The following is a 15,042-nucleotide window of genomic DNA, read 5'->3' as shown; positions in this document are numbered from 1 at the left end:
GCTCAGGCTGCAGAGCTTATATTTGTGTAGATGCTACAGGACAGACTTCCACGTGGGCTCCCTTCTCTCACCATGGCCTTGGTGGACTACAGCCATCTTCTGCTGCTGCCAGTCTGAGCGCAAATCCTGGCCTGGCTGCCCCCTTGCAGCCCCACAGTGTCCCAGACTGCCAGCCATGTGGGTGCACGCCGGGTGGCCAAGCCAACTGCCCAGCACCCATGCTGCCCACTGCCCCGCAGTTCCTGCCGGCTGGAGCCTACTTGCTGCCACCTGGTGTATCTCCTCTGCTCACACACATGCCTCGTTGCTGAATTGGACTTCTCTTACAAAACAGAAGTTCAAAGACAAAATATTAAGACTTTCAAGATGGCCAAGGCAGAACATTAAACCCTGATCTGAGTCCATTCTGAGAGCGGTGTCCTGTGTGACTGCACCGGTCACATGCCCCTGAGTTCAGCCTCGCCCAGGACACTGACTGCAGTCCCTCTCATTTCCCTTTTCTCCTACAGCTCTTCTTCCTTCTTCTTCTGCTTTAGTCTCCTTGTCGATTAGACAGCTACACTTGGTTGTGGGCCTATAATATTGTGCTATAATAAGAAATATATATTTGGTCTTCATCCAGTCCCAGTTCCTGGCATAGAACTCCTAAAATCTTTGGGATTTCTGAGTGATAGGGTTAAGAGAAGCATCTTTTGTTATTTATCACAGGGCCCTTTCAACTACACCTGAGTGTGTTTTAATGAGGTGACGTTTGGAAAGCCCCAAGGATGGAGATCGGTTGTCAGGGGAACCAACCTTGTGATTAGAGAGTCTGCCCTCCCCCTGACCTCTGGAGAGGGGAGAGGGGCTGGTAATTGAGTTCAAATGACTTCATCCATTATGCCTATGTAATGAAGCCTCCATCAAAATCCTAACCAAAGAGACTCATAGAGCTGCTAGGTTGGTGAGCACGGCAAGGTGCTGGGACGGTGGTGTGCCCAGAGAGGACAGGGGAGCGTCCCCTCCACATACCTTGCCCTGTGCATTTCTTCCATCTGGCTGTTCCGGAGTCAAATCCTTTAAAAATAAACAGGTAATAGTAAGTAAAGCACTTTCCTGAGTTCTGGGACCCATTCTAGCAAATTATTGAGCCCTGGGAGGGTCATGGGAACCCCTGACTTACAGTTGGTAGGTTAATAAGGACTCACGATAAGCACCTGCAGTGAGGGCACTCTAGTGGGACTGAGCCTTCACCTGTGGGATCTGCCACTAACTCCAGGTGGACGGTGTCAGAACAGAAATGAACTGTAGGACACACAGCTGGTTTCAGAGAATTGGCTGATGGCGGGGGGACAACCCACACCTTTGGTGTCAGAAATGTTGCTGAGAAGAATAATAAAGACAATAGTGTGTTTCCTTTTAGGGCCAGAGCTATGCTAAGTGTTTGTTAGCATCACCTTTTTCACGTCCAACGCCTGTGATAGAGGCACTAAGCTAACCCCATTCTACAGATGAGGAGCCGGGCCAGAGGGGAGCGGTCCAGCCAGGGTCACACTGGGCAGAGCCTGAACAACCGTAGGCATTCACCTTCAAAACCCACGCTCTTAGCCACTTTGCTGCCTTTTGTTAAATTATCTTCACACACTTTTGGTAACTCATGTCCTTAAAGCTTTCTTTATGCAAAAAAAATCCCTGGCTCTGCATGTTTGCTGATCAGCAAAGACTCCAGCTTTGGTACCCATCCATCCTCCTCTGTGCTTCCCCATCTCTGTGTCTTCCCAAGCCTGTCCCTCTTACATGTACTAGCAATGCCACTTCAAACACTTGAGAGGGCTCCAACAAAACCAAACGGCCTTTCCGCAAGCTTTTTCAAAAGTCTGCAGGCTCGTCAAAAGTGACATCAGTTGGGTGGAGGCATTGCTCGAGCCCTCGCTGTCAACATGGCAGACTCCCAGGCCCATCCTTGGTGACTCCATCTGGTCTCCAGGCTTTCATATTCACTGTGTGCTGACCATTCCCACTGTGCATCCCCAGCTTGGGCCACTTGTGTATCCAACTGCCTTCACGCTGAGATATAGTTGACTTCTCTTGATTAACATGCTCAAAGCTAAACTCCTCATGTTCCTCCCCCAAACTGCTTCTCCCAGCCTCCCCATCTCAGCAAATGGCAACTTCATCTTCCAGGTGCTCAGGGCAAAACCCTTGGAGCCATCCCTGGCTGCTCCTTCTCTCATACTTTCCATCTGATCCATTGGCGAATCCTGTCAGCTCTTCCTAATTCTGACCACTGTGGCCAGTCTAGTCCAAGCCACCCTCATTGTTCCCTGGACCACGACAGGGGCTGCCCAAATGACATCCTGCTTCCGCCCTGGCCCGGTCCAGTCTGGCCTCGAGACCAGCAACCACGATAATAATCACTCACCACAATAACTGCTCCCACCAGACAGTGCTCAGAATGTGCCAGATACTCTTCCAAGTCTTTTCTTTACATCAATTCAATCCTCACAATGACCACACCGCAGTGAGTACTATTATTATCCTCATTTTATGGCTAATGAAACTGAGGCACAGAAATTAAATTATCCAAGGTCACACTAGGGAGTGATACAGTTGGGATCTAAAGATCAAAAAATTCTTAGCCACTGAGCTTTTATTTATTTATTTTTTTATCCTCACCCAAGGACATTTTTTGTTCAGATAGAGTGGGAGGGAGAGAGAGAGAGAGAGAGAGAAAGAAACACTGATGTGAAAGGGACACATTGAGTGGCTGCCACCCGCACGACCAACCAGGGCTGGGGACAAACTGCAACCGAGGTACGCGCCCTTAGCGGGAACCGAACCCAGGTCTCTCTGGACCGCAGGCCAATGCTCAAACCGCTGAGCCAAACTGGCCAGGGCAAGCTTTTAAAATACAACTCAGCTCATGGTCCACCTCTGCTCAAAACTCTTCAGAAACGTTTCCTGTCTTTTTTCAACATAAAGTCCAGAGTCTTTACAATGGCCGACACGGTCTCAGGGGATCTGCCTCTGCTACTTCTCCTATCCCAGCTCTGACAATCCCCCCTTGCTCCATGCACATTGGTCTCCCTGCTGGTCCTAGAACACACCTGGCATGTTCCTGCTTCAGGGTCTTTGCACTAGCTGTTTCCTCTCCTGGGATGTTCTTCCCACCTCCAGGTCTCTGCCCACATGATACCTTCTCCATGGGATCATCTCTGACCCTGCTTTAAAACATGAGCCCCAACCCCTCTTTATTTTCCTCCATACCACTTTTTACCACTTGCTGTGTATTTATTTATTTGTCTGGCTCTCCTTGCTGAATGTAAGTATCATGAGGACAGGGATTTTGTCACTGTGCTGTACCAAACACAAAGGTCCCTGGCATCTGCGTAGTAAGTACTTAACTGAGAACAGTTGAGGGAATGAGTTAATCTTCCCACCAAACCTCCTCCTTTCCCTGTGTTCCCCATCTCAGAAAAAGGTACCATCATCCCGAGATATCCCACGGAGGTATTATTCGAGATTTGTCCCTCTCTTCAGAAATCCAAGCTTGCCCTGGCCGGTTTGGCTCAGCGGTTAGAGCATCTGCCAGCGGACCAGAGTCCAGGGCTCGGTTCCCCTAAAGGCACGTACCTCGGTTGCAGTAGGTCCCCAGCCCCGGTTGGGATCGTGTGGTGGCAACCAGTCGATGTGTCTCTCTCACATTGATGTTTCTCACTCTCTCTTCCCCCCTCTCTCCCTCCCACTCTATCTAAAGATAAATGCAAAAATGTCCTCAGATGAGGATTTAAAAAAAAGAAAGAAATCCAAGCTTGTTGACTTAATTTCCTAAATATTTTTCAAACCATCCACTTCTCGCCATCGCTTCAGTCACTTCCTTGGTCTGCCCTCTGTAGCAGAGTTCTAGAACACATACAATAATATACTGAGTTTGCAGATTTGTGTTTTTCAGTGTCCTCTCCATCCCTATCCTAGTCCATCAATCCCCAAGGCCTCCCAGCCCAGGTGCAAACCTGCTCCTCCTCTAGTGCTCTTGCCTCTGTAGCTCTGCCTCCACCCACCTGGCTGCCGGAGCCAGGCACCTGGGAGTCCTCCTCAACGTCCTCTCTTCCACTTCCAATGTACTGCCTGTCTTTCTATTCTACCAATCTAGATATTTCTTTAATTTTTTTTTTCTTTATTGATTTTAGAGAGAGAGGAAGGCAGAGGGAGAGAGAGATAGAAACATCGATGAGAGAGAACATCGACTGGCCGCCTCCTGCATGCCCCCCACTGGGGATCAGGCCCACAACCTGGGCGTGTGCCCTGACCGAGAATCGAACCAGTGACCTCTTGGTGCGTGGGTCGATGCTCAACCACTGAGCCACACCGGCTGGGCCTATCTGGATATTTCTGGAAACTGCCATTTCCTTTCATCCTCATGGCCACCACCCTAGTCCAGGCCATCACCCATCACATCTGGGTTATCTCAACAGCCTCCTGGCACTGGTCTCTCTGCCTACTGCCTGGCCCGGAGTAATCTTCCTAAAACTAATGAGTATGATCACATGACTCTCCTACGTAAATGAATCTCTGCCTGTTCTTTTGCACCCACACCCTTCCTGATTTGTCATTCCCAGCTTCCTGCACAACTTCTGCCATTGCCCCCACCACCACACACACACACACACGCTATTCCCTTGGCCTGGGATGCCCGTTCTCCCTTTCCTGCCTGCCCAATTCCTCTCCCCTCTTAGACCCGCTCCAGGGTCACCTCTGAAGTGAAGTCTTCTCTGACCGAGCCCACTTCCCCAGTACTGAGTAATTACCTTCTTGTGGAGAGGGAGCTCGCTCAGCAAGGTCGCTTGGCTGAGGGGATAACAGTCCAAAAATCGGTTTGGGCGTCCGACAGTGAGGCCTTACTAAGCACCTTCTGTGTGTCTGGATCTGTTCCCAGAATCCCAAGGTCAAATCAAATGGCAGAAGCATATGGCAGAGGCTGGGAAATGGGTCTGGGAAAGAGGAGGAGAAGGGAAAAGAACCAACGTGTCTGGAGCAGGTTCTATGTTTCTGTGTTAAAGGCATTGAGAATACTACTTCATTTAATCATCGAAACATCCCTGGGAGGTGGGGATTTTAAAAACAAAGGAAACTGTGTATAAGATTTACAAAACTAATAAAGGCAGCATTTCAAGGCAGTGGAGGAAAGAAGAGATTATTTAATAAAAGACTTCAATGCGCGATTGGCTACGTATACGGAAACAGTCAGGCAGATCCCTTACAGTGCGTTAGAACTCCAAATAGAATAAACACGATCATTAAAGTGAATATTTTTATGAATCTGGGGTCAGGAAGGTCTTTCTCTGCATAACACAGAAAGCAGAGACTATAGAGGAAAATACTGAGAGATCTGTCTATGCAAAAATGTAAACATTCAGCATATCAAAAGTAAATTAATAAAGTTAAAATGAAAATGGAAAACTGGGAAAAAATATTTCCCACATGTTAGCAGACAGAAATGTAGGTTCATGATCTAAACAGACAATTCACATAGGAAGAATGGTCAATTTTCTTAGTAATCCTAGAAATACAAATTAAATCAAATTGAGGTATGATTGTTAATCTACCAAATTATCATTCGTTTCAATAAAATGATAGTGTCATGGGGTGCTATGGGAGACTGTATCTTAAAATTGCTGATGGGTCAGTTTGGCTCAGTGACTAGAGTGTCAATCCATGGACCAAAGAGTCTCAGGTTCCATTCTGGTCAAGGGCACATGCCTCGGTTGTGGTTCGTCGCAGCCCTGGTTGGGGTCATGGGGGAGGCAACCAATCAATGTGTCCCTCTCACATCGATGTTTCTCTCTCTCTCTCTCTCTCTCTCCCCTTCCTGCTCTATCTGAAGGTAAATGGAAAAATATCCTCAGGTGAGAATTAAAAAAAAAAACTGCTGATGCTAGAAACTGCCACTTGAAAGGTTGTAAACAGCTTTTGGTTTTGTTTGCTTTTGTTAATCCTCACCTGAGGATATTTTTTTCCATTGATTTTTACAGAAAATGGAACAGAGGGAGGAAGGGGAGAGAGAGAGAGAAAGGGAGACATCGATTTGTGGTTTCACATATCTATGCATTCAGTGGTTGATTCTTGTATGTACCCTGACTGAGGGTCAAACCCACAACCTTGGGGTATCAGGGTGACACTCTAACCAAATGAGCTCCCTGGCCAGGGAAGAACTTTTTTTTTTTTTAAATCCTCATCCAAGGACATTTTTCCATATTTTGTTCAGATAGAGTGGGAGGGGGAGAGAGAGAGAGAGAAACATCGACGTGAAAGGGACACATCAAGTGGTTGCCACTCTCAGGATCCAACCAGGCCCGGGGACAAACCGCAACTGAGGTACATGCCCTTAGCGGGAACCGAACCCAGGTCTCTCTGGACCGCAGGCTGACGCCCTAACTGCTGAGCCAAACCGGCCAGGGCAAGAACCTTTTTTTCTAATCTGGAATTTGGACCATGTGTGTGTTGGTCCCACGGTCTGCAAACGGGGTGGCGGTGCAAGCAGGCCCCTGGAGGGAGTCGGCCGGGGTCTAACAGGGAACCACTGGCCTGGGCTGTCCGGCTGTAGGCGGCTACCTAACCTTGGAATACGCAGCCACATGTTGGGATGGTCTGGCCTGACCTGGCCAGACCCGTGATGACGGTGGGGTTCCCCCAGAGAAGGAATATCCCCACAGCCAGTGGTGCAGGATCAGGAGCTGAAGCAGGCTTGGACAGGAGGCCCAGCTTTCTCCTCACCTGGGGCGGGAGGCTGGGGAGGCCCCACTCTGGGCAGTAGGGACCCAGTCAAGGCGTCCACTGTGGAGGGTCAGCCAATTCCGCACCGAGGCTGGTGGGGGCTCAGGAGAACGCTGCCAGTGCGGCCTGGTGGAGAACCTCAGACTGCGGACTCTGGTAGCATCTCCCTCCAGTTTAAATCTACTTTCTGGTCTGCCGGTGTGGCTCAGTGGTTGAGCATCGACACATGCACCAAGAGGTCACCGGTTCGATTACCGGTAGGACACACCCAGATGTGGGCCAGATCCCTACTGGGGAGCGTGCAGGAGGCGGCCAGTTGATGTTCTCTCATCGGTGTTTCAATCTCTCTCTCCCTCTAAATATTTTTTTTTTAAATCTACTTTTGATTCTCCCCGAACCTGTGTAAGGTTTTGTTAGGATGGTGGTAGTCATGTTTCAGAGAACTCAGGAAGGGCGCTGAGCCCAGAGAACCCATCCTGGGAGATGAAGCCTGGAGATGTCACCAGATGGCAGAAGGTGACTCATTTCTGGGGAGCAGGACAATTGTCCAGAGGATGGGAGTTGGCTGAAGTGATGAGCAGCCTGGTCAGAGCAAGGAACGGGCAGCATTGCTTGGAAGTCTCTTGCTGAAGCAAACCTGAGAAGGTTGTTCTCCTGGGCTGACACACAGGCTGTTTTCGTTTCAGTATTAAAGAAAGACCAGAGTGGCCCGGGGGACGGAGAATGTGAGGACCCCTGGCTATAGGTAAGAGGCAGGAAAACATGTATTTTTTTTTACACTGGGTGAATGGAAAGTACAACTTCAAACTGGACAACTTTCCAGATGCTAACAAAACACTTAAGAATGTGCATGCTAGCCCTGGCCGGTTTGGCTCAGCAGTGGGAGCATTGGCCCTCGGACTGGAGGGTCATGGGTTCGATTTCCGTCAAGGGCACGTACCTGGGTTGCAGGTTCGATCCCAGACCCCAACTGGGGTCATATGAGAGGCAATCAATTGATGTGAGAGGATATTTTTCTCTCTTTCCCTCCCTCTCGTCCACTCTATCTAAAAAATCAGTGGGAAAATATCCTTGGGTGAAGATTAACAAAAATAAAAATTAAAAAAATTTAAAAATGTGTATGCTCCATGACCCAATAAAACCCTTTCTAGAAGTATATCCTAAGGTTGTTGTGTAATAGGAATCTGTGAATTCAGGTGGGGAGCAAAAACATTGCGTCTTCTTTTTCAATCCGTAGCCGAGGATACTTTTCCATTTTTGTGCAGATAGAGTGGGCGGGAAAGAGAGGAAGGGAGGGACAAAGAGAGAAACATCGATGTGAGAGAGGCACATCGACTGGTTGCCAACCCAACCAGGGCCGAGGACGAACTGCAATCATGGCACGTGCCCTTGACCAGAATGCAAACTCTCTTTTAATAAATAAATAAATAAATAAATAAATAAATAAATAAATAAATACGAAGCACATCTATAACGATAACCCCCTTTTTTTTGGTTTCAAAACAGACTATTTTTTAGAGCAGTTTTACATAAAAATTGAGCAGGAAAAGCAGAGTTCCCATACCCATCCTGTTTCCCTGCCCCAGGGTTTACACCTGTTTATTCACATCCTTTGTTCCTATTGATAAGCCGACAGTGATGCATTATTATTAACTAAAGTCCGGTTTACACCAGGGCTCACGCTTCACGTTGTCCAGTTCTTTGAGTTTTGACAAACACGGGTCATGTATCCACTATTACGGTACCATACGGAGTATTTACACTGCCCTGAAAATCCCGAGCTTCGCCTACTCATGCCTTCCTCGCTCTTCCTGAACCCCTGGAATCACGGATTTTTTACAGTCTCTAGTTTTGCCTTTTCAGGAATGCATATAGTTGGGACCATACAGTGTTTTTCAGATCGTCTTCTTTCACTTAGCAATATGCATTTAAGGTTCCTCCCTGTCTTTTCATGGCTTGATAGCTCATTTCTTATCTCTGATAACATTCCCGTGTCTGGATGCACACGGTTGTTTATCCACTCGCCTATTGAAGGATATCCCGTTGCTTCCGTTGTAGCAATTGTGAATAAAGCTGCCATAAGCACTGGTGTGCATGGTTTTGTGTGGGTGTCACATTCAACTCATTTGGATAAATACTAAGGAGCACAACTGCTGGGTTATGCGGTAAGACTGTGTTTAGCTTTTTAAGAAGCTAGCAAACTGTCTTCCAAACTGGCAGTACCATTTGGCAACAAAGGAACGGCCCTGTAGCTCCACATCCTCGCCAGCATTTGGTGGTGTCCGTGCTTGGGGTTTTAGTCACTCCAAGAGGTGTGTGGTGGTGTCTCATTTTCGTTAAATTTGCAATTCCCTGATGATATGGGCTGTGGAGCGTCTTTTCATGTGCTTATGTACCATTTCTGCTGCAGGCTCAACTTGAAGCTTAGGTGATGCCTTCTGCTGGGAGATACGTTCCTCACTGCATCAGGCAGCCCTAACTGTGTAACACACTCCTCCGAAACTCAGTAGCTTAAAACAACCATCATGCACCTGTGTGTGTTGTGGGGCTCAGCCGATGGTGGCTGGGTGGGGCTGGGTGCTCCACGGGTCTCGCACCTTCTTTGGACCACTGTAACTCAATTTAAATATATATATTTTGATAAAATGTGTTTCACTATACTTGGTTTCCTTTGCTATCTTATGGATATTATTTTGTGCATTTAGCCCCATCCCAGCACTTGTCACATGGCTTTGCCAGGGCCCGGTTCCTTGTCTGTGTCCCTGCTGGACTGTCAACTCCCTAAGGGCAGGGACTGTGTTCACATTTCCATTTTTAGTTTTCTATTATGAAACTTTTAAATATATGCACAAAGGGAGAGAAGGCACCATGAAACCTCATACACCCCCCACGCCAGATCACACAGATTTTGTTCCTTGGTTCCATGTCTCCCCTTCGTGTTTTTTTCTCTGCTACATTTTGGGAAAGCAAGTCATTTCCCTGTCTTTCACTGTGCTTCCTAAGAAATTCATGAATCACTGTTTGTTGCAGAGCTATTTGCAATAGCCCAACTGGAAACAAGCTTGTTAACTAACAGTTGAAAATGAGGGTGTAGTAACCCGGCAAAGGACTATGACACACCCCTCAAGCTGATCAAGGCAAAGACCACACAGCCACGTGGCAAAATGCTTGTGACCAAGAAAAACCCAGGACGGCAAAGAGCCCAGTCCAAGGTGGCCCCTGCACTCTCATTTGGCAACCAAGCCGCAGACCTGTCTGACTTCCTGGCCAGAATGGAGAAGGCAAAAAGAAAGGTGAGGGCGAGGATGGTGGGATGACGGGCAAACGTGTTCCTCTCCCTTCAGAATATTCCTCAGTGTCCTTGAAGATCATCTTTCCAGGCTGTCATCTGCCAGAGTAGTCGCTGCCTGCGAGGCCAAACAAAGGACTGATGGAATGTGCTGGCTTCGTGGGGAGCTGGCTGGAGGCACAGAGAGCCTGGCTGCAGACCTTCTCCGTTCCCAGAAGGTGGCTGACTGCTGTGTGGCTGTTTATTCTTCTGGTGTCTGGGGTTTGGAAAGGTTGCAGTGCAATGGCAGGGAGTTATCTGATGTTCTGGCCATGTGTGCCCTTTACAGTGCATAGGGACACTGGTCCCTGCCCGGCAGCCCACCCGTCTGGGCGCCTGTGATAGGGCCTGGAGCTCACTCAGGCTGTTTAAACGGTTTCCAAGGTCAACAGTTGTGGTATCTTTGTTCCTCTGGAAGAAGCCTGTCTTGGAGTGATTGCAAACCCATGTGAGCAAGGCTTGTCTTGGGAAAACAGGGTCCATTTTGCAGCTTGTTTCCCAGGTACCTAGGCCCAGAGGAGAAGGGGGACTGTCCACCGCAGTTCCTTGTATCCACCCCCAGGAGTTCAGTGTCCTGCAAACAGGAGGTGCCAACTTAATGCTTGTTGTCCCAAGTGCCATGCTGGGTTCAGTGTCTTCTTGCTACCTTGAAAATGAGACCCGAGAAGTTTTGGAAGGGCAGGCCACAGTGCACTGTTTAGGGAGTCAGGTGTGGAAAGAAGGGAGTGGGGGGCATCTGAAAGCCCCAAGTTGAAGCTCCAGCTTCCCTCTAAAGTCACTTAGGGACCTTTTGACTGCCTGTCCCCCAGTTGCCTCATCTACCAGTATGTCCATTCACCTCTGCCTGATTTTCAACCAATATGACAACACACACACATCTGCTGAGCAGCTTCCCATGGTTGGTTCCTCTGGCAACCAGCCCCTTCCCGCAACCTGAAGACATCTAGGGGCTTCCAGCCACCAGTCATTTCGTTGATATAAAGTGCAGGATGGTGAAAAGTGCTTGTTATGAATTAACAAAAGATGTCCTATCATCTCTATCACTGGGGGAAATTTCAAAACCCTTTTAGAAGCTCTGTGCCAGGAACGAGGACAAAGACCAAATATATATTTCTTATTATATCACAACATCACAGAGTCAGAAGATCTAGATTCAAATTCTGACATTTATGTTTTGGGTGACTTGCTGGAGTTTCCTGCTTTATAAAATAAAGATGGTTAGCCCAGCCAGTGCGGCTCAGTGGTTGAATGTCGACCCATGCACCAAGAGATCACCGGTTCAATTCCAGGTCAGGGCACATGCCCAGGTTGTGGGCTTGATTCTCAGTAGGGGACATGTAGGAGGCAGCCAATCAATGTTCTCTCTCATCGATATTTCTCTCTCTCCCCTTTCCTCTCTCTAAAATCAATAAAGAAAAATTATTAAAAATAAAGATGGTGAGGTTATCAGTGGGGTGTCCTCTGTGTCCCCACCTGTCACTGGTAGAAGTGGACTTCTTGGGGTGCCACGGGAACAAGAATTTCCTGAGGCCCCCATGGGAGAATAAGGTATCGTGGAAAGCTTTATTGTTGACGTAACATTAAGGGAGTTCCCCTCCAAGGTCCCATCTCCCTTTGTTCTGCCCTGGAAAAAGTCCCATTTTGTCTTCAGTAGGGCTAGAATTAAGGCCACTGCCCAGAGTCTTCACTCCATATTAAACCACAGTCCAGTCCAGCATCTGGCTAGCTTCCAGCTGCAGTCTATTTTGTGTGGGGGCCACATGGCTATGGGCCATGCCGCTTCTAGGGACACATGGTGGGCTAGCACGGCTCACGGAGCAAGCAAGTACAAGGAAGCAGGAGCAAGGTAAGAGGAACAAGAGAGTTTCTTTGGGGATTTTAAGTAGGGGCTTAATCAATAAATCCTTCAGGTTTTGGCCCCTTCGCAGGGGCTCTCCACTCCTAGCCAATCCATGGTTCCCCAGGCTAGACTGACAGGCAAGCACATCACCCAACTTCACTTTACATGTGCCCATCTTCCCCTTTGAGCCTTTCACAGTGATGGGCAGGGACTGGACTGGTGGTTCCCTGGGGGGTGTCAAGTTTTCAGCTTCCTGCCCAGATGACCATGCTTATAATATCTGGACTTCCCTTTGCTTTCTTCCTATTATCAATGTTAGTAACTAGCTAGTTATGACAGTAACAATTATAATACCTACCTGACCAAGTTGGAGGGAGAAATAAATGTATAGGATGAAAAAGCATCCAGCAGGTACCTGGCATACAATAGATGCTCAGGGTGTGTTTATTATCTTTAAAAGAAATTAAATTGTAATCCGAATGTAACAAACATCAGCAACTACCACAGGTCAGGTCCTCCCGTGGCATGTCCTCTCATCCTTGCAGTCATTCTGCCAGGTAGGTTCTCACTCCCGTTGCACAGAGGAGGATCCTGAGGCTCAGGGAGGAGAGGTGGCTTATTTAAGGTCACACAGGTGACCAGATCTGGGGTAGGGGTTAGAATGAAGTGTGTTGGGCTTCAAATCCAGATTCTTTCCAGACTCTTCTTCAACAGATAAACAAACTGACCCCTCCCTTTCACGGCAGAGAAGACTGCTCAAAGCCTCCTTCCCAATCTTTCTTTAGTAACAGAAACTGTAATTGGGCAAATTGTAGCTCAGTCCAGAGCCTACATTTCCTGACCTCCCTTTCAGATAGACATAAATTAGGTCATAGCCAATGAGATGTAAAAAGAAGTGTCATGTGGAACCTCTGGAGGTCTCCTTTTTTAAAAAAAAAATAAAAATAAGTTTACTGATTTTTTTAGAGAGATAGGAAGGGGGAGAGAGATAGAAACATTGATGTGAGAGAGATGGATCGGCTACCTCCTGCACGCCCCCTACTGGGGATCGAGCCTGCAACCTGGGCATGTGGCCTGACTGGGAATCGAACCGGGACCTCTCAGTCCGTGGGACGATGCTCAATCCACTGAACCACACCAGACGGGCTGGAGGTCTCCTTAAAAGAGAAGGGAGAATGCCTGGAAGCAAATGTTTGTTAATTAAAAAACAAAACAAAAATAGAGGGAAGAGAAGCATCATATTCCAACCTTCCTCTTTCCTTCCTGCTGGCTAAACTCTGACAAAATGGCTGGAGCTCAAGCAGTCATCTTGAGCTATGAGGAGCTGTGTTGATAGGAGAGTGTAACCACACAGACTTCATTTCCTTTTTTGATTGTTGTTGTTAATCCTCACCCAAGGATTTCCACTGATTTTTAGATAGAGTGGAAGGGAGGGAGGAAGAGAGAGACACACATATTGATTGATTGCCTTCCAAGCAACTCCAACCGGAGCCCGGGATCAAACTTGCAACTGAGGTACCAGGAACTGAACCTGAGATCCTTCGATCCATGGGCCAATGCTCTAATCACTAAGCCAAACTGGTTAGGGCAGATGCCATTTCTCTTTTATTATTATTATTATTATTATTTTTATTCTCACCCAAGAACATTTTTTTTTCTGCATTTATCTTCAGATAGAGTGGGAGGGAGGAAGAGAGAGAGAGAGAAACATCAATGTGAGAGAGACACATCGAGTGGCTGCCACCCACACAACCCCAACCGGGGCCAGGGACAAACTGCAACCGAGGTACATGTCCCCAGCGGGAACCGAACCCGGGACTCTCTGGTCTGCGGGCCGATGCTCTAACCACTGGAACAACTGGCCAGGTCATGATGTCATTTCTTTAATATGGCCTTTATTCCTTTCAACTGAAACTGGCCTCATCCAGCACCACCTCCCTCTCCCTTGCATGTCCACTCTCTTAATCATTAAGCCCTCAGGCAACGAGGTTCTGGTGAGCATCAGATGATCTTAGGAACAAAGCCTTGGATCTTTTGACCACAGAGACAGAGTTTCAGTCAAACTAGAGATAACATCTAGGCCTCAGTTGTGTTTCAGACTCAGATCTAGAAAAGCAGAATGACTCCACTGACCACAGCCTTGCAAAACCACACAGAGTTATGCCATGGCTGACATCAGGACCAGATACAGTGATCAACCACCCCTACCTGAGCACTGACCAATCGATAGAGACTGTGACCTAACTCCTCCATGATTAATGATTTTCCCCCTATATAACCCATTCCCTAGAAACCAGATCTTTGGAGCTAATAGCTCACCTATGATTCTGGGTTTGTCACCATTTCCTTAAAATAAACGTTTACTTTCTTTGGTGAAAACTCCTGTTCACTCTTGATTGGCTTTGATGCTCACAGGAGAAGGAACCCCTTTAGTTTAGTAACAAGAGCAAGATGGTGAGTCACCATCCCAGTCTGACTGCTTTCTCCTTCCCCCTTCTAAATCATCAGCTCTTCTCTATTAAGCCTTTTCTTCAGCATTTAAACAGGCTCAAGTTTCTCCCAACCTTAACGAAAAACCCTTCCTCAGTCCCATGTTCCCTCAGTCCCGTCTCACTCCACCAGTTGGGAGGAACCGCCTATTCTCAAGGTCTGCATACCTCCATTTCCCAGTCATTCCTCAACTCACTGCATGTGGGTATCGGTCCTACCATTCTACCTGAATTGCTTGGGCAATTAGACAGCTACATCTAATGGACTTTCTTCAGTTATTTTCTAACTAGACCTCTCAAAAGCATCTCACATGGTTGCCCACATCCTCCTTAAACACTCCTCACCTTGGGGTCTGCACTGCCTCTGCTCCGCCTGCCTTGACAGCTGCTCATTCTGTCACCTTTGCCAGTTTAGCCTCTACTCTGAGCCCTCGTTCTCTCCATCTAAGGACTGACTCAACTTCTTTATTGCATGTCTCAAAAGCACCTCAAACTCAACATGTCCAAACTGAACTCATAGTCGTTCTCCCGAAATCTAGTTGTTCTTGCCAAGAATCTGAAAGAATCTTTGCCACATCTCTTCCCATCACCACCCACAACCAATCCTTGCTCAAGCCCTGACGATTTCATCT

This window comes from Molossus molossus, unplaced genomic scaffold (assembly GCF_014108415.1).
Source record: "Molossus molossus isolate mMolMol1 unplaced genomic scaffold, mMolMol1.p scaffold_m16_p_10, whole genome shotgun sequence".
NCBI lineage: Eukaryota > Metazoa > Chordata > Mammalia > Chiroptera > Molossidae > Molossus > Molossus molossus.
Note: the sequence above shows the minus strand (reverse complement) of the source record.